Here is a 16,489-nt window from a genome sequence, read left to right as displayed (position 1 = left end):
ATTGTATCATGCTGGGAAGAGTGGCTCCTTTTGAGTCATTTAAGGATTCTGAATTACTTTTTCAACCAATAACTATCCATATCTACTACACAATTACCTTCTGATGAAATATAAATTTATGAAACATGAATTCCATAATCTTCTGGCATATTAGTCCACAGCTGATTGGCATACGTATGTCCTCCAAAGAATAACTGGAAAAATATCACTGAAAACTTACTCCATGCAATTTATAACTCAGAAACGTGAATGGCATACAACTGCAACATAACAGTCAAGGGTGTTGTAAACCGTGAGACAGAATGACGGCACAGTGCTTAAGTGGGTGGTATGTGTGATTGGAAAAAAAGTCACACAGGCATGTTTTAAATAGAGCTCGGCAAAAGGTTCTACTGCAACTAAGGTATCAGATTAACATCAAGGTTAAATCTCAACTGTAATATTTTTCAATTAATATGTTTAGTCTGAAACGATGGTCATTGACATTTCCACCCCATCAAGTACTAAATGTGGCGGGCGTCATCGGGACAAACTCTGCTATGGGCGGTTCCAGGCCCATCTGTGAAAGGAGGAGGGTTATGCGAGGGGCTAGCTAACCTACTATGAAGAAACATCCTAGCTACAGAAACATCAACCAAAGACCAAATTATATCCCTGCTTTGGGGCGAGAGCAATCTCCTTCACGGAGAACTATGACGCATTGTGGTGAAAGCCAGAGATCCTTGGAAGCCACAAAGCTGATTCACCTGCTTTCGACTAAGACCATCACAATTGGGACACTGAACATGAGGACAACCGCCGAGGCAGGCAAGACAGCCCAGGTGGAAGCGGAGATAAAGAAATACAACATTGCCCTGCTTGGCATCAGAGAGACTAGACGGACAGTCTGGAGAGAAAAGAATGGCTTCAGGATGGATGAGGCTGGATTCTGGACACGAGGAAGAGAACACTCAACATACTGGGGAGTAACAATGATGCGAACGCCAGAGGCCAACAGATTTTTGATTGGACAGAAAGCTTATGGTCCCAGTATAATCAGTGACCTTCTTCAAAAAGGAAAGGAGGATCAACATGAATGTTATCCAGTGCTATGCACCTACACATGACAGCAAAAAAGAGAGAAAATAACAATTTTACAACAGACTCCAGTACATCCTGTGGAAATGTCTTGAGAGAGATATCACCATACTGATTGGAAGCGACAACACTGGGTATGAAGTAGTCATGGGCAACCATTGCCTTGGCGATATGAACGAGAACGATGAAAGGCTCGCAGATCTCTGAGCCCTGAAAATTCTGGTGATAGATGGTAGTGTATTCCCACACAAAAGAACAAGCAAGGCAACATGGGTATCACCATAGCATTCAACAGAGAATCAGATCGGCCAAGTCTGAAATGCCATGAAGGTCCAGAGGTCCCTGCAGGACGTGAGAGTAATGAGAAGGCTGGACATGCGTCAAACCATCACCTTGTCATGGCCAGGCTAAAGCTGAAGAAAGCATGGATGGAACCGGCAAACTAACCCCAGCGATGTAATGGCACAGAAACAGAGGGAATACTCAGTCACCCTCAGTAACATGTTTGAAGCCCTGCAAGAACTAGAGGATGACAGAGACCCAGTAGAAAGTCAGTGGGAGGCGATCAAAGAAACAGTGAGGTCCATCTGCCCGGTGGTACTGGGTCCCACAAAAAACTATCATCAAGAATGGATATCCACAGAGGATCACCTCAAAATCCAAGAGTGAAAGGAAAAGAAAACTGTAGTCAACAGCAGCCGAACAAGAGCAGAGAAAGCACAAGCTCGAGGCGAATACACCGAAACCAACAGGGAAAAAAAGAGAAGCTTAAGAGCAGACAAGTGAAGATTTGTGGATGGTCTTGCCACAGAAACACAGGAAGGAGCAAGCCATGGAAACATGAAAGAACTCTACAACATAACAAGAGAACTCTCCAGCAGATACAGCAAACCAGAAAAACCTGTTAAAGGCAAACTTGGGAAGACAATCATGGGTAAAGGAGGCCAAAACTGAAGATAGGTGAAGTGCTTTGAAAAATTGCAGAATAATCCTTTGCTGCACTCTCCCATCCCACATACAGCAATTTGATCCGGACTTGCCAGTCCACTAGAGTAGACCGAGAAAGAAATAAGGCACCACATCCAACACGTGCGAAATGGGAAGGCAGTAGGACCTGACAACATTCCAGCGGAGGCACTGAAGGCAGACAGTGAAACACATTATGCTCTACCAGGCCTTGAGAAAAAAAAAAAAAGAATAATGTTAATAGACCTGCAGGTCTAGTGACTTGAATAATCTACCCGACCTGGATGTAATGGTCTTGATCCATAAACTGGTCTCAAATTATGTGATCCTGGGCAAATATTTTAAATTCACCGAGTCACAATTTTCTTCATTATCACATTTGTGAGCACCATCAAATATGTGTTTAGCATGTAAGCTGGACAAACAACTCTTCTTTGATTTAATAGACTAAACATTTGCTACATATGCAATACAAATCTAGCCACAGATCGGATACACATGACCCCTGACTTGCCTCTTAGTTCATTAACAGCATTTCATCAAGGTGGGGCAGGAATGTTTCTCAGTTCATGTTTAAAAACTCATGTTTAATAAATCTATAACTAAAGCATGAAGTGGTAGCACACTCCCATTTGCAGTCAGCATATTTTCCTTTGAAATGCCCACCAAATTTCCTACTGACATGCAGTTTTACAGATAAAACTACATAGTGTACAAATAATGTTTGGAAGTTGAGTTTATACAAATATTTAACACTGGCACATCACCAAGTGAAGTGTTCTTATTTGTTTTGCTCCTATTTAAATCTTTGTTTTCTAATTCGTAATATATTTTGAAATGTTTGGACTATTCATTTACAAGCTTTTAGAATGTTGTGTTATAAAACAAACTGATAGCCTTTTGTTTCACAATGATTATCAGACAGCTCAATTTACAAGATCCTGTAACTGCAGTAAGAAAGAGAGGAAAGAAAACACGATTTTCCAGGTTAAAATGAGCAGCAGTTAGTAACAATCATTTGCAATGCAATCGGTCTCGCATTTGTGAAAGTTAAAGCTATTTGGCATTGTAAATGACAATGTTTTTAGGTATCTCGTAGCGTACTGCGCACATGCGCAGTCGAACTCGCGAGATTTTATGTTTTAGAGTGTACTTCACTAGCGAGGGTTAAGCCCCGCCACTCTTCTCCATTGGCTGGCGTCACCGTTCACGCAAAACGGTGGCCAGCCATTGGAGAAGAGGTCCTAGTGCCGTTCTTCTTTCTCTTTTAGCCCCGTCCTTTTCATGGCTTACTGCTGGCGTAAAAGGTTTCTTATATTCTTTATGGGGCCATCTGTTCCGCCCCATAAAGAAGATAAGAAACCTTTTATGCCAGTAGGAAGTCTGCCTGAGTCAGTCTAAGTGGGACTGCTCAAAGAGAAATGGATACGTCATGGCCAGCGCTTGTTGTTCAGCTGCGACCCATGCCTTTAAAGGCACCAAAACTCTCTACCCAGGTTTACCTCCCCCAACGAGGCAACAGAGATGTCTTTCGTGCGACCTGCAATGCGGCGACATTGATTAAAAAAAGGTTTGTCCACTATACCGGAAATGCTTTGAAGGTACACGCTTAATGATGTCTGCACACTCCGTCTCTAGTCATCCTCTTGTAGCCCTGCTTCACACTCCCGTCTCATGGAACTTTTGGGCTGGTTCCCACTCAGTCCCTACTTGTCCTCTCGTGTTCTCTGTGTTTCACTATCTCTTGTGCCCCTGATTCACACTCACACCACGTGGCCGGAGTTAGTTCTTCTGCTGCGCTATTCGCATCCACTCCGGAATGCGCCCGTCTTTATCGGGCCCTCTTCTGTCTCCGCTTCTCTTGACTCCTTCGGGGGGGTTTAAAAGCAGAGTTCCGCAAACCGCTAAGATATGCAGCGGGTGAATGCACCTGTGCGGAAACTGTAGGTCACCGGGTCAAATACATGTAGGTTACTAGATTCGATCCGAACTGTGGGGTAAATCTTCTGCTTGCGATAAGTGTGGGGAATGTAGGTCACTGGATCTGATATTATCAAGATAGCTCTGCGGGTTAATGCGTCTGCTGTATGTTAATGTATGCACCTCATCGGGGCACAGAGTAACACAACAACCCCGGGAGTCACTTGGGAGACAGAACACGAGATATTTCTGAGCCTCGCGCATAGAAGCCCCGGGGGCTCCTAGAGAGGGAGTGGCACTGGTCCATTCTAGATTCAAGCATCCTGCTCTTCACAGAAGTTAACTTTCATTTTCAATCGTGATATTCAGAAGTTTCTTGGATTCGTGATTCAATCAATCTATCGAGCTTTATTTATATAGCGCAGCTAAGCACTCAATAGGGTATCCAGGCACTTTTTATTCTGAGAATCCATGACACTATTAGCCTATGGGTGAGGCTCTTTTCTCTTTATAGAGGCAGCCATGGGCTTGTGCTTGTGGCCAGCCAGCAGGGCTGGGGCAGGACGAGCTACTCGAGGAGACCTCTGTAAGTCTGGCTGGGTGGAGGGAAGAGCCGGTCTCTACTCTCTGGTCAAACACAGGTCACAGCGGCGACGTATGCAGGCCGGTATGGATGGGGCCCGAGTGAGCTGCCTGTCAGACAGGTGCAAGACTCTGCCCCAGCCCTCCTAGCCTTCCGAGATCCCTCCCTGTTGGTAAATCTCCGTGCCATTGCTGATGATCTCCACATGCCCCTACAAGCCTCTTGGGCTGCAGGGCTGCTCCCAGACCCCACAGAGCAGTGGGAGGACCTGGTTGGCTTTGGCCAAATCGTGCTCTCCCCCGCTTCCCGCTGCGTGTCTCAGTCCATTAACTTCCTCGTATCCCAAAAAAGCCCTTCAGCTGTTGTGAGGTTACTGTAAGCTCGGGCATCGTATGAGAGGGGGGTGCTGGAGCTGGGCCTCCCTGGGCTCGAAGGGGAGCTCCACCAGCAGCCTGTCCTCCAGGACCTACCAGATGTCCAGGAGCTTGGCTGCCCCTTCACATGCCAGCTTCCAGGCCAGCCGGGCGGACCCGCTCCGGGCCTACGCCGGCATCGATGTGCTGGACTTCAACCTGGCCGACGCCATGAACCAGAAGTTCCTGCAGACCAGGACTAACGAGAAGGTGGAGCTGGAGGACCTCAATAACCGCTTCACCAGCTACATCGAGAAGGTGCGCTTCCTGGAGCAGCAGAACCAGGTCTTGGTCAACGAGGTCAACCGGCTCAAGGGCAAGGAACCCACCTGCATCAGCGAGATCTACTGAGGAGGAGATGCGCGAGTTGAGGCAGCAGGTGGACATGGTGACCAACCTCTCACATGGAGATGGAGCGGGACAACCTGACCGATGACCTGCAGAAGCTCAAACAGAGGTGAGTGGAGTCCTCTACTACACACACACACACACACACTCTCTACTACACACTCTCTACTACACACTCTCGAACTCCATCTGTAACAATGTCTTTTGTGCATGTTGCACAACAGAGTGTCGTGGGATAGACTAGAGTGACGTGCAGCAGAATAGTGTGTAGTGGCATTTTGTACAGTGGCTTGGAGGAGAAGCGAGGACCGAGGCGCCGGAGCGGCATGAGGGTCTGACTCTACTACTCACTACTACTCACTCTAGTACTCTCTACAACTCTCTACTACTCACTCTACAACTCACTCTACAACTCACACTCAACTACTCCACTACTCACTCTTTACTACTCACTCTTACAGTCTCACTACTCACTCTACTACTTACTCTACAACTCTCTAATACTCCCTACTTACTCACTCTACTACTCACTCTCTACTACTCACTCTAGTACCCTCTACAACTCTACTACTCACTCTCTATTAATCACTATTACTCTAGTACTCACTCTACTACACACTTTCTACTAATCTCTACTCTAACACTATACTAATCACTCTACTATCTACTACTCACTCTCTACAACTAATAACTATAATACTCGCTCTACTACTCTCTACTACTCTACTCACTGCTCTCAAATCACTATACTACTCTATCTACTACAACTCTTTACTACTCACTCTATACTACTCTCTACTACTCACTCTAATACTCTATTACTAACTCTTCACTACTCACTCACTACTACTACTCTCTGCTACTCATTCTCTACTCCTCTCTACTCACTCTCTACAACTCTCTACAACTCTCTACTACTCTCTATTCACTCCCTATTACTCACTCTCTACTACACACTAACTACTCTCTACTATCTACTACTCACATCTCTTACTCTCTCCACTATCGACTACTCACTCGCTACTACTCTACTACTATCTACTACTCTCTAGTACTCTAGTACTCACTAACTACTGCTATATAATCTCTACTCAAAATATACTTCTCTACTACTTACTTTAAATCTAACATCTACTACTCACTCTAATACTCACTCTCTACTACCCTCTGCTACGATCTAATACTCTTCATTAATCTCTACTACTCACTCTCTACTACTCGCTATCTACTACACACTATCTCCTACTCACTCTATAATATTCTCTACTACTCTATACCGCTCACGGAATTTGCGGAGATTGGGTAATTTCGTGTTCCGCAGAGAACGCGAAATTGCCCAAAATTCTGCATTCCGCGACTTCGTGAAAATTTTTGCTTGTTCACGTTCTCAAATGCGTGTTCGCAAGATATTTCTTCCAGAGCACGCAAACAGCGATTGCGAACAGTAACAAAGCATCGCGAACAAGCAATTCCGCGTGTTCGCGCAGATTTTTTACCATTTCGCGGAAATTTGCGTAACGCGATTACGCAAATTCCGCCCACCCCTACTCTCTAGTACTCTCTACTCACTCTGTACTACTCACTCTCTACTACTCAATCTGCAAAAACAGTCTGACCTTACTCCAACCCTTTACTCTTTGCCTAAAGGCACTAGTGAACAAAATGCCATAGGTCTCATCTTTATTACACATAAAGCAATTCTGTTTGTAATCAGGTGGCTTTTTAGCTTTAGCTTTATTAGTGTTTTTCAAACTTTCATGGACATAACATGCATATATATACGTATATGTATATATAAATATATATATATATAAACATATGCATATCTATATGAATAACAATATTAATGCATGCTTACACATACATAGATGCGCACATATGCAAGTTATGTACATGGAACTTTAAAAAACACTAATAAAAGCAAAACTAAAAACCCACCTTATTACAAACAGAATTGCTTAAATTTACTAAAGATGAGACCTATTGCATTTTCAATATGTGTAAGTGTGTGGCTGTGTGTGTGTGTGTGTGTGTGTGTGTGTGTGTGTGTGTGTGTGGCTGTGTGAGTGTGTGAGTGTGTGAGTGTGTGAGTGTGTGTGTGTGTGTGTGTGTGTGTGTGTGGGGGGGGGGCGCTGTGTGTGTGCGCATTGCTATTCGCAAAGTCAATAGCTCAAACTCGCGTAAATACGCGACCTATTGCATTGCAAATGCAATAGGTCTCACATTTGCGAGAGAATAAGCTATTGGCATTGTAAATGACAATGCCATTTATTTATGTTTTCAAAACCAACACATAAATAAAAAATGTTGTAATTTACAATGCCAATAGCTCTAACTTTTGCAAAGGCGAGACCGTTGCGTTGAAAATGCTTGTTTACTTAAGTTTTTTTGTTTGCAGTGAAGTGATCATTTAGAAAACGAGAGTTAGAGCTACTGGCGTAAATATTTTTTACTTATGGATTGTGGAGGATGTGCAGCGGAATTTTGTAGATTATAATTATGTGATAGAGGGGTGCGCCAAGGCTGCATCCTAGCCCCAATGTTGTTCACGTTGTACGTGAACTCATTGGAGACAGATCTGATAGCAGCCACGCAGGATATTCCGCGCATGGGGGGAACGCCAATTCCGGTGCTCCTCTACGCCGACGATGCGGTTTTACTGGCAAGAACCCAAATCGGTCTACAGAGACTGCTTGACTCCTTCGGTAATTTTATGAATAGTCTTGACTTGTTGATTAATACCGGGAAATCCCACATAATGTCATTGGGGAGCTCAAGAAACAATGTTAAGACTTTTTACAGTGGTACTGAGGTTATTAGTAGAGTAAAGGTATTCACTTACTTGGGAGTTTTATTCGATGATAGGTGTAGTTGGAACCCACAGCTTACCACAAAATCCAATGCCGTGAGAAGTTCTTCGGCTGCAGTATTGGGGTTCGCCAAAAGATTAGGGGGGAAACCAACTGAGGCAATCCTGGCAATCTATAAAGCCAAGACGGTTTCTATTGCGAGGTATGGAGCAGCAATTTGGGGATTCACTAATCCTGACCGCATACAAATTGAGGAGAATAAGTTTCTGCGGTCTCTTCTTGGTCTTCCATCATCTACAGCCACATATTCTATCCATCTGGAGCTGGGTTTGGGATACATTACAGATTTAATTAAATTAGCACCTATCCTGCTCTGGATTAAGATCTGGCTGAATCCACAACTCTCCTTAAACCGAATAATTATAAAGGATTGTCTTAATTTAGATTATGTCAGGGACATTCTGTGGCTGTCCTACATTAAGAGCCTGGCTGAGAAGCTTGGCCGTCCAGAGATTTTCTCTAGACCAGATTCTCTCTGCAAAGCCGATTTAGGGTGGGTTAAGACCAACTTTATTAGGCTCTGTGAAGCAGAGCGAGAGGCGGTTGAGCTAAGTAAGCCCTCAGTAAGGGCCCATGTACTGGTTACCACGTCTTTGAGGCTGGCTCCTTATTTATCGATTGTGACAAACTGTTTCCACAGATGGCTACTTACGAAATTTCGATTCAATCAAATGTACATGGTACTATGGGATGTGAACGGGTGGGGTAGGCCGGAGGTCAATCCCCCCTGTAAATGTGACGATCTTTCTCCCCAGGATACGGTACATTTTTTGCTTTTTTGCAGGTTGTTTTCTGAGCCTCGGAAACGGTTCATTACACCATTATTGAAAAAGTTGAACTTTAAACAATATAAACCCGCCCTATTATTTCTTCAAATGATGGATTCTCCGGAAACTATGTATTGTGTAGCCAGTTTTTTGGCAGCTTCTGTAAGAATAAGGAGGACTGGTCTGGGGGGTACTGCTGTAGCTACCTCCTTTTAAAACAAACTCTTGCATTTGGGAAATATGACCGTGTAGAATAAATGTAATAGGTACTCCTTCTCGTGCTTTTTATGGAAATGTATTTTGTATATAAGTGTGTAATTTTAACTTTTTTTATGTTTTTAAATGTCAGCATTTTTGTATAGCATACTTTTATGATTTTAATTAATCGAATAAATTGGATTTGACTTGACTTGACTTATGTGATATTTACAGTATTGGAATAATGTGGAGTGGGATTGTGTGTTATGAGAGTAATTATGCGGTATGGTATTTTGTGTCGTGGAGTGTTATATAGTGGAGTTTAATTATGTTGTGTGCTGTTGATGTGGAATCAAGTGGTGTGGATTGTATGTATGTAGGGCCAGATGCATAACCACTGGAAATTGGAACTCGCAAATTACGCCAAATTGCGAGTTGCAATTCGTGAGTCGCAATTTCCAATACACAACAGTGTCTGAGACACTGTATGCGATTCCCAATGGGGTCGTAAATTGCATGCTTCGTAAATATTAATGAGGCTGTCGCAATTTGCTATCCCATTGAAAATGGCTAGCACCCCCAGGGATGGTGGCCTGCTGGGGTCAGCAGACCTCCATGTCTGGGACTGCTTTTAAATAAAGCAGTTTTTTTTTTTTAAATGCAGACCATTTTCCTTAAAGGAAAACGGGATGCATTTAAAAAATAAAAATCTAACCTTTCATTTAAATTTTTTAAGGGCAGGCAGTGGTCTGTGGGACCACTGCCTGCCCGTAAAAACATGTTAGCACGTGCATTCTCAAAGGGGAAGAGGTCCCCAGAAGACCCCATCCCATTTGCTTTCCATGATTCTGAGAAGGGTGGTAAACTGCGAGTGTTTTGCGACTGCATAACATTCTTACATGGCTTTTGGAGTCGCTATTAGGAAGGGAATTACCCTTCCTAATAGCGAGTCGCTAAACCCTATTTTGCAAGTCGCAAATTGTTTACGACCCGCAAAATAGAGTTAGTACAAAGGCCCACAGGTTTTTTGCATGTGCAAACGAGACTAAAACCCATTTGCGCATGCAAATATCCGTCGTACATCTGGGCCGTGGTGTATTATGTTTTCTTGTTGAATTATGTGGTGTGGAATGGAAACGTGAGGAGTTGATTTGTGTGAGGTGTAATTGTGTGGCGCTGATTGAAATTAAGCTGACTGGATTTACGTGGCATTTGTGGAGTGCGTTTATGTGGATTGTTGCTATATGGTATAGATTTATTTTATTTGGGGTGTATTAATGTGGTAGTGATTAGAGTGTAGAGTTGAATTATGATGTGATTAGTGGTATTATGGCAGTGTAATTATGCTAGGTCATTTTGAATGATGTGCTTCTTAATTGTGTGGGGTGCAATTGTATGGTGTGTGTCACAGTAAACATCAAGTTACTATTGATATGCAAAAAACTTTTGCATACAATGACCTTGCTGGTCACTTTTTGTTTAGACACTTTTGGGTGTTTGAAGTGGTGAGAGGCATGAAAATGTGGCATCCAGAAAGTGTGACGACAGGGGGATGCTCCCACTTGCACTCCAGTTTGAGAGACTTTACCCATGAAACTTGAAACATCCGAGTGTGTTTACACAAAAAATGACAAGCAAGGTCATTGTATGGAAATAGTTTTCGCGAATACATACATCCCTTTGAAGTCCAGATATTTACCTGAAAAGGGACTTAAGAGAACGAGATCGCTAATCTTGAGTAAGGTTAGACGACCCTTACTGGGTGGTTAAAGTGGCCGAAACATGTCGACATAGAAGCAGTAAGGAGAGACAAAGGGGTCCTAATTATCCCCTAGATCATCTGCATTTCAAAATGTTTAATCCTATCTAGAAAACCCATGATTAAAGATTTTTTAAAGAGATTCCTGAGGTAGCTTTGCACTTAAGACTATCATTGCCTGTTTGTATGTAGTTTACTGCTTGGATTCCAACACATATATTTGTATTGTATCTCCCCTCCCTTTGCTCTATCCCAGGCGTTGGTCTGCACAGGGATGTTGTAGCAGCCCTACGATGAAGCATGCCACTATCTAGTGGGCGAATGCAATTTTAAAAAACCTTATGTTTTTCCAGAGAGGGGTGCGTTTCTACATACACCTCCCTCTTCCTCTTTTTGTGGATATTGACACTGATATTTCACCAATGACATTTACATAGCAAAAATGTTCATACAAATCTTCAGGTGAGAATAAAACCATAATTAAACAAAAAAGTAAAATATGCATTGTATGTTCCTTAAATTCAACCACGTTCAGAAGCATTCTCGCATTAAAAAAGAAAAATAAATTCCTGCTGGCCTTCTCCTTCCAATGACCATGAACAACTTTACCCATGAGCCCGTTCTTTAATTCTTTTATGTTTTTGTCATCACTGGGGGTAATGCCCCCTATAATCTACATTCCTGGCTACTGTCCTGCTTCTCGGACTCTATACAGGAAATGTGTGCAAAAGTTGTGTATGTGCAAGAGACTCTTATGCATGCATGTCTTAGTTCCACTTCTTGGGTCCCTCCTATAGCAAAATCATTCTTGGTGCCATGTATTTCTTTCAAGTGCGCAGTATACTCAGGACCAGCAAGGAGAAATAATGGTACAAACAAATACTATGTATCTAGGGCCAGGGGCTGAGAGGCTCTCAGAAATATTCTCTACAGATGCCCCTATACTGGTGAAAATGGGGGACTGGGAGAAGCTAGATTTGTGGGATGGGGAATGGTGAGGAGGAGACAATTAATAATTGTGATGAAGAGAAATGGAAGGATCTCTGGAATAACAAAAAAAAGACTATCAGAACAGAATTACATGCAGATTTTTTGATAGAATACTGCAAGAAAGGGATCATACCAAGGGATTTACAAATAAGAAATGAACCCGGTATTTTTATTAAACACTAAATTGATTGAAAATTGGACACTAATTGCCAACCGATGTAGCCGGGATTGGATGCTGCTGATCATAGAAACAGCACAAGAGATACTGATCATTGAAAAATGTGAAATTGATTAAATGGAAGCAAAATTGAAAGAGGATACCTCTTTTGAGGATGCCAAAAATAAACTGGAAGAAATCCAGAAAGATGTATCAAGTTATAGGGAATACCTCTGTAATAAGAAAGCTAACCAATTTAGGAAAGATGTGAATAAATATATTCCAGAACATGTATATCCTTATTTACAATAGGACTTTTATGATTGTCCCAGAGAGGATACTTTAAATAGGAACAACTGGCAACAACACAGAAGAAACTTTCCAAAAAAAAAGAGTAACTTTCTTTGATACATCTTATACCACCTCGAACCCTGAAGGCGAAAATCAGGAGATCCCCCCAAAAAAAGGGGACACCGCCCCCAGTACGAGTAGAGGTACATTCTCTTTTTTAGAACGCCAACACAATCCTGGTGCCCCTCGGGGCAGAGGGAGAGGACGAGGGAACTATTACCCACAGAACCCCCATAAAAACGACCATATATGAAGACCAGGAGTCAGACAGGTTGGGACTAAATATCAATAAAAAAGCAGCCATCATCTATCTTTCCAGTAAACCTCTTAGCAATGATGAAATATCTCTCTTAGAAAAGGGTTTAGGCTATGCAATGGGTGCCCCAGTTGACAAATTCAACCTAGAGAGGGACCTACAGGATTTTTTTTAGAAAGATTAGGTTAAATGATTTTTTTTTTTAAATAAAGATAAAACTGAAACCCAAACTAATAATAAATCAGGACTCAGGCCTAAATCCCAATGGACTCCAACTATTAATCGTGTTAATAAAAATATCGAACTTTTTGAGAAAGTTGTGGAGAAGAACATCGATGATCTTTTTCGTAAAAATATTGGATGGCAAAATAAACATAGTCCCTCCGAAAGAAAAGCCCTTAATGAGTTAGAACAATGTAGTGACCTTACTATCAAACCTGGAAGCATTGTCAAGTCAAGTCAAATGATCTTTATTCGGAATTTGGTGCTTCCATAAAAGTACATACAATTTAAAACATAATAAAAATGCATAAAACATATATTATTTAAAAATGTTAGATAAAAAACACAAAACTTCCCAATAAAATTTTTAGAGCAGCATATATGGCATAAAGTGCATAATACATGAGCAAGAAAAGTCCTAATAGGCTTGATGTTTAAATTACAGTTTTCAGTTTATATTCTCACTGCAATAGGCGTTTACATCCTAGCCAAACATACGGAAGGGTCTATGTGCAAAATATGTCATAGCAATAAAGTGCATTATGCATTTAATAACAAAATACTGTAGTCCGTCAGGCAAGTTCCATGCTTGCCCTTGATCTCACACAGGCTTTTAAAAAGCAACTTACAGTACATATCACCTCATCTGTTGACAGCATTTGTAGAGTTCTTATTGCCAGGGTAAAATCCCTTTGGTCATATTTGTGGAGGAACGGCATTAAATATTGGCGGGTATACATTTTATAATAACCACAGAAGAAAAAATAATGTAACAACTTTGTTTCCCACCTTCAGAGCAAGGACAATCCAGCTGTTCTAAATTTTTATTAAAGCCAAGGGGAAAACTTAATAAATTGACAATGCTTCTATCCCTGAATCGGAACAGAAGACTCCGGTTCCATCTTCATATTGAAATTGACAGATATCTACAGGGCTTGTTTGGATTGACATTGCCGGATTCAGCATAGGGCAAATATTTAATAACCGTAGATTTAGCAAATTCAGATCCCAACCGTTCCTCCTTATATAAGTCAAACAATGCCCGTTTGACAATATTCTTGTGGGCATGAGTGATGGTGTTAGGGGAGCTAAACAAGAAGCCCTGACCCACGCTCAACAGGCTATTCTCAACGGCATTTAACCAAGGTATATGATGGGATCTTTCACATAGTAAGCAGTCAGATATTATGCTGCGTGTTAAAGCTGCCGCTGGGTTTAACCATATTTTTATCCAAAAAAGGGCGGGTCTGGATCTAATAAAATCCTCAATATATGGCAACTTAAGCTCATTGTGACAGATAAATGTAGAGGCACAAGGAGCTCCTCCCAGTACCCTCCTACAAAATCTATTTTCCTCTAACTGAACAGGCGTACTATTACAATAACCCCACACTTCTGCTCCATAGGTCCCCGTTGGTTGACATTGAGTACAATAAATGTTTAGAAGAGGGGTAGTGACATCTGCCTGTTTAGGTTGCCGGAGAGATAAAATTGAGTTAATTGACTTACCAATTTTATTTCTCGCCGAGGCTACATGTGGCTGCCATGAGCCTGTGTTGGAGAATACCAATCCCAGATAAGGGAAAGTGCTAGTGCATCTTAAAGTGTTATCACCTGATTTAATCGAGGTAATATTATATTTTTTAGGTCCACAGTTCATAATAAATGATTTTTAAAAATTAGTGTTCAAACCCAAATCAGACATGAAAGCAACAAACCCAGTAATTAAAATACGAAGGGCATTAGGTGTACGCCCCATTAATACTGCGTCATCCGCATAGAGCAGGGCAGCAATGGGGGAGCCATTTATGATTGGTACATCTTTAGCGATCTTGCTCAGAGTGCTGCTCAACCCGTTAATATATAAAATAAAAAGCAGTGGGGCGAGTACGCAGCCCTGTCTAACTCCTCTGCTAATAAAAATATCATCAGAGACCTCGCCCTCATTATTAATACGTACTCTGGCCTTTAGATCCCTATGTAAATAAGAAAGAAAATATACCAGAGAATCATCCAAACCATAATTAAGCAAAAGTGACCACAAACTAGAACGGTTAACAAAATCAAATGCAGAACTCAAATCCATAAATCCTAAATAAAGCGGGGACTTTTTTACAGTGATATACTTGGCCATGATCAAATTCAAATTAAGACATTGTTCAATGGTGCCCACATGACTTCTAAAGCCTAGTTGACTGCAGTGTAATACATTATTATCCTCAGCCCAGTTCCTAATTCTTTTAAAAATTACCCTTCCAAGGACCTTTAGCGTATTATCAATTAACGAAATTGGGCGGTAACAGGCCGGGTCCATCCTATCACCTTTTTGAATATCGGTACGATAACGCTATTAGACGATGATACAGGAATTGAGCTGTCTGACAAGTTATTAAATAAATTACATAACAAAGGGGCCCATAAATTAATTTCGGATTTGATCTGATCAATCGAAATGCCATCCAGGCCCGGGGCTTTGTTGCTGGCGCTCTCAACTATAGCATCTTCAACCTCGGATAATAAGATGTTCAATGATCCGACAGTATTAGGTAGGGGGACAATATCTGATAAACAGCCAGATGTAGCATAGATTTTAGAGAAGTGCTCCACCCACGCCTCACCAGTTATATTACAATTAATTGGTTTGATGTTAGAACCAAAAGATCTGAGAGACTTAACCTCTCTCAAAAAACCCGTCGTATCTTTTAGTGTAGCAGTACGGGTAAGAGATTCCCAATGATCAATCACTAGGGCCTCAGATCGGGTACGTAACGTGGTTTTATATTTAGATCTTCAATCTCTCACAAGGGAGGCATCCCTTGGGTTGGTTTTTAGGGCCACCCTCAGGTCCCTGTTGGCCTTAGAGCATAAGGAATCAAACCAGCGAGGGCCATGATCTTTATTTGGCCTGGCTGGTTTAGAGGATTCTCTTTTAATAGCCCTGCAGAGATTACTAAAAGCAGCAACCACATCATGGCCTGAACTGTTGTGCGACAGACAAGTCGCGACTAGCGTTGGATGTTTATTAATGACTCTGGCTAAAATGTCTTTGTTGTCCACCCCTTTCCATATCAACCTTAATCTATCAGTGGATAATGCCAGATTTTGTGCCCCAATCTCTAATCTCGGTGCATCCTTCGTGAACTGCAGATTTTTTAGATATATTCTAAGTGGGTAATGATCACTATATGCGGAACAGATGACTTCTGCTTTTAAAATTATGTCACTTAATGATGGAGAGATAAACATGTAGTCTATTGTGGAGGCACATCCTTGACCAATATATGTAGGTGTCGATATATTACTTGCACTTGTTCCAGCAATTACCATAGCATTCAATAGGTCATGGGAGGCTAAATGATCTTTCAACTCCTCTCCATTTCTACATGTTGGGCTTTTGCGGTACATATGGGCATTAAAATCTCCTCCAATGCAAATACCATCGAAAGACCCATGCTTCTGACCCTCCATAATTTCATCAATAAAATTAAATAATAACAAAAAATTATTGTTAGGGTGGGTAACAAAATCATTATTATAAAAATTAATTATACATAATTTCATCCTGTTGGTATATTTTATAGCCATAAAACATTTACCCTGTGTAGGGATCAA

The 16,489-nt window shown here is 41.7% G+C and overlaps 1 protein-coding gene across 3 annotated transcripts in view; it reads right to left on the bottom strand.

The window, feature by feature from the left end:
- The window catches only part of INO80C (INO80 complex subunit C), a 194,097-nt gene that overhangs the window by 143,805 nt on the left and 33,803 nt on the right, over positions 1-16,489 (bottom strand). The window lies entirely within an intron of this gene.

This window comes from Lissotriton helveticus, chromosome 4_1, assembly GCF_964261635.1.
Source record: "Lissotriton helveticus chromosome 4_1, aLisHel1.1, whole genome shotgun sequence".
NCBI lineage: Eukaryota > Metazoa > Chordata > Amphibia > Caudata > Salamandridae > Lissotriton > Lissotriton helveticus.
This window is presented reverse-complemented; position numbering and strand designations above follow the sequence as displayed.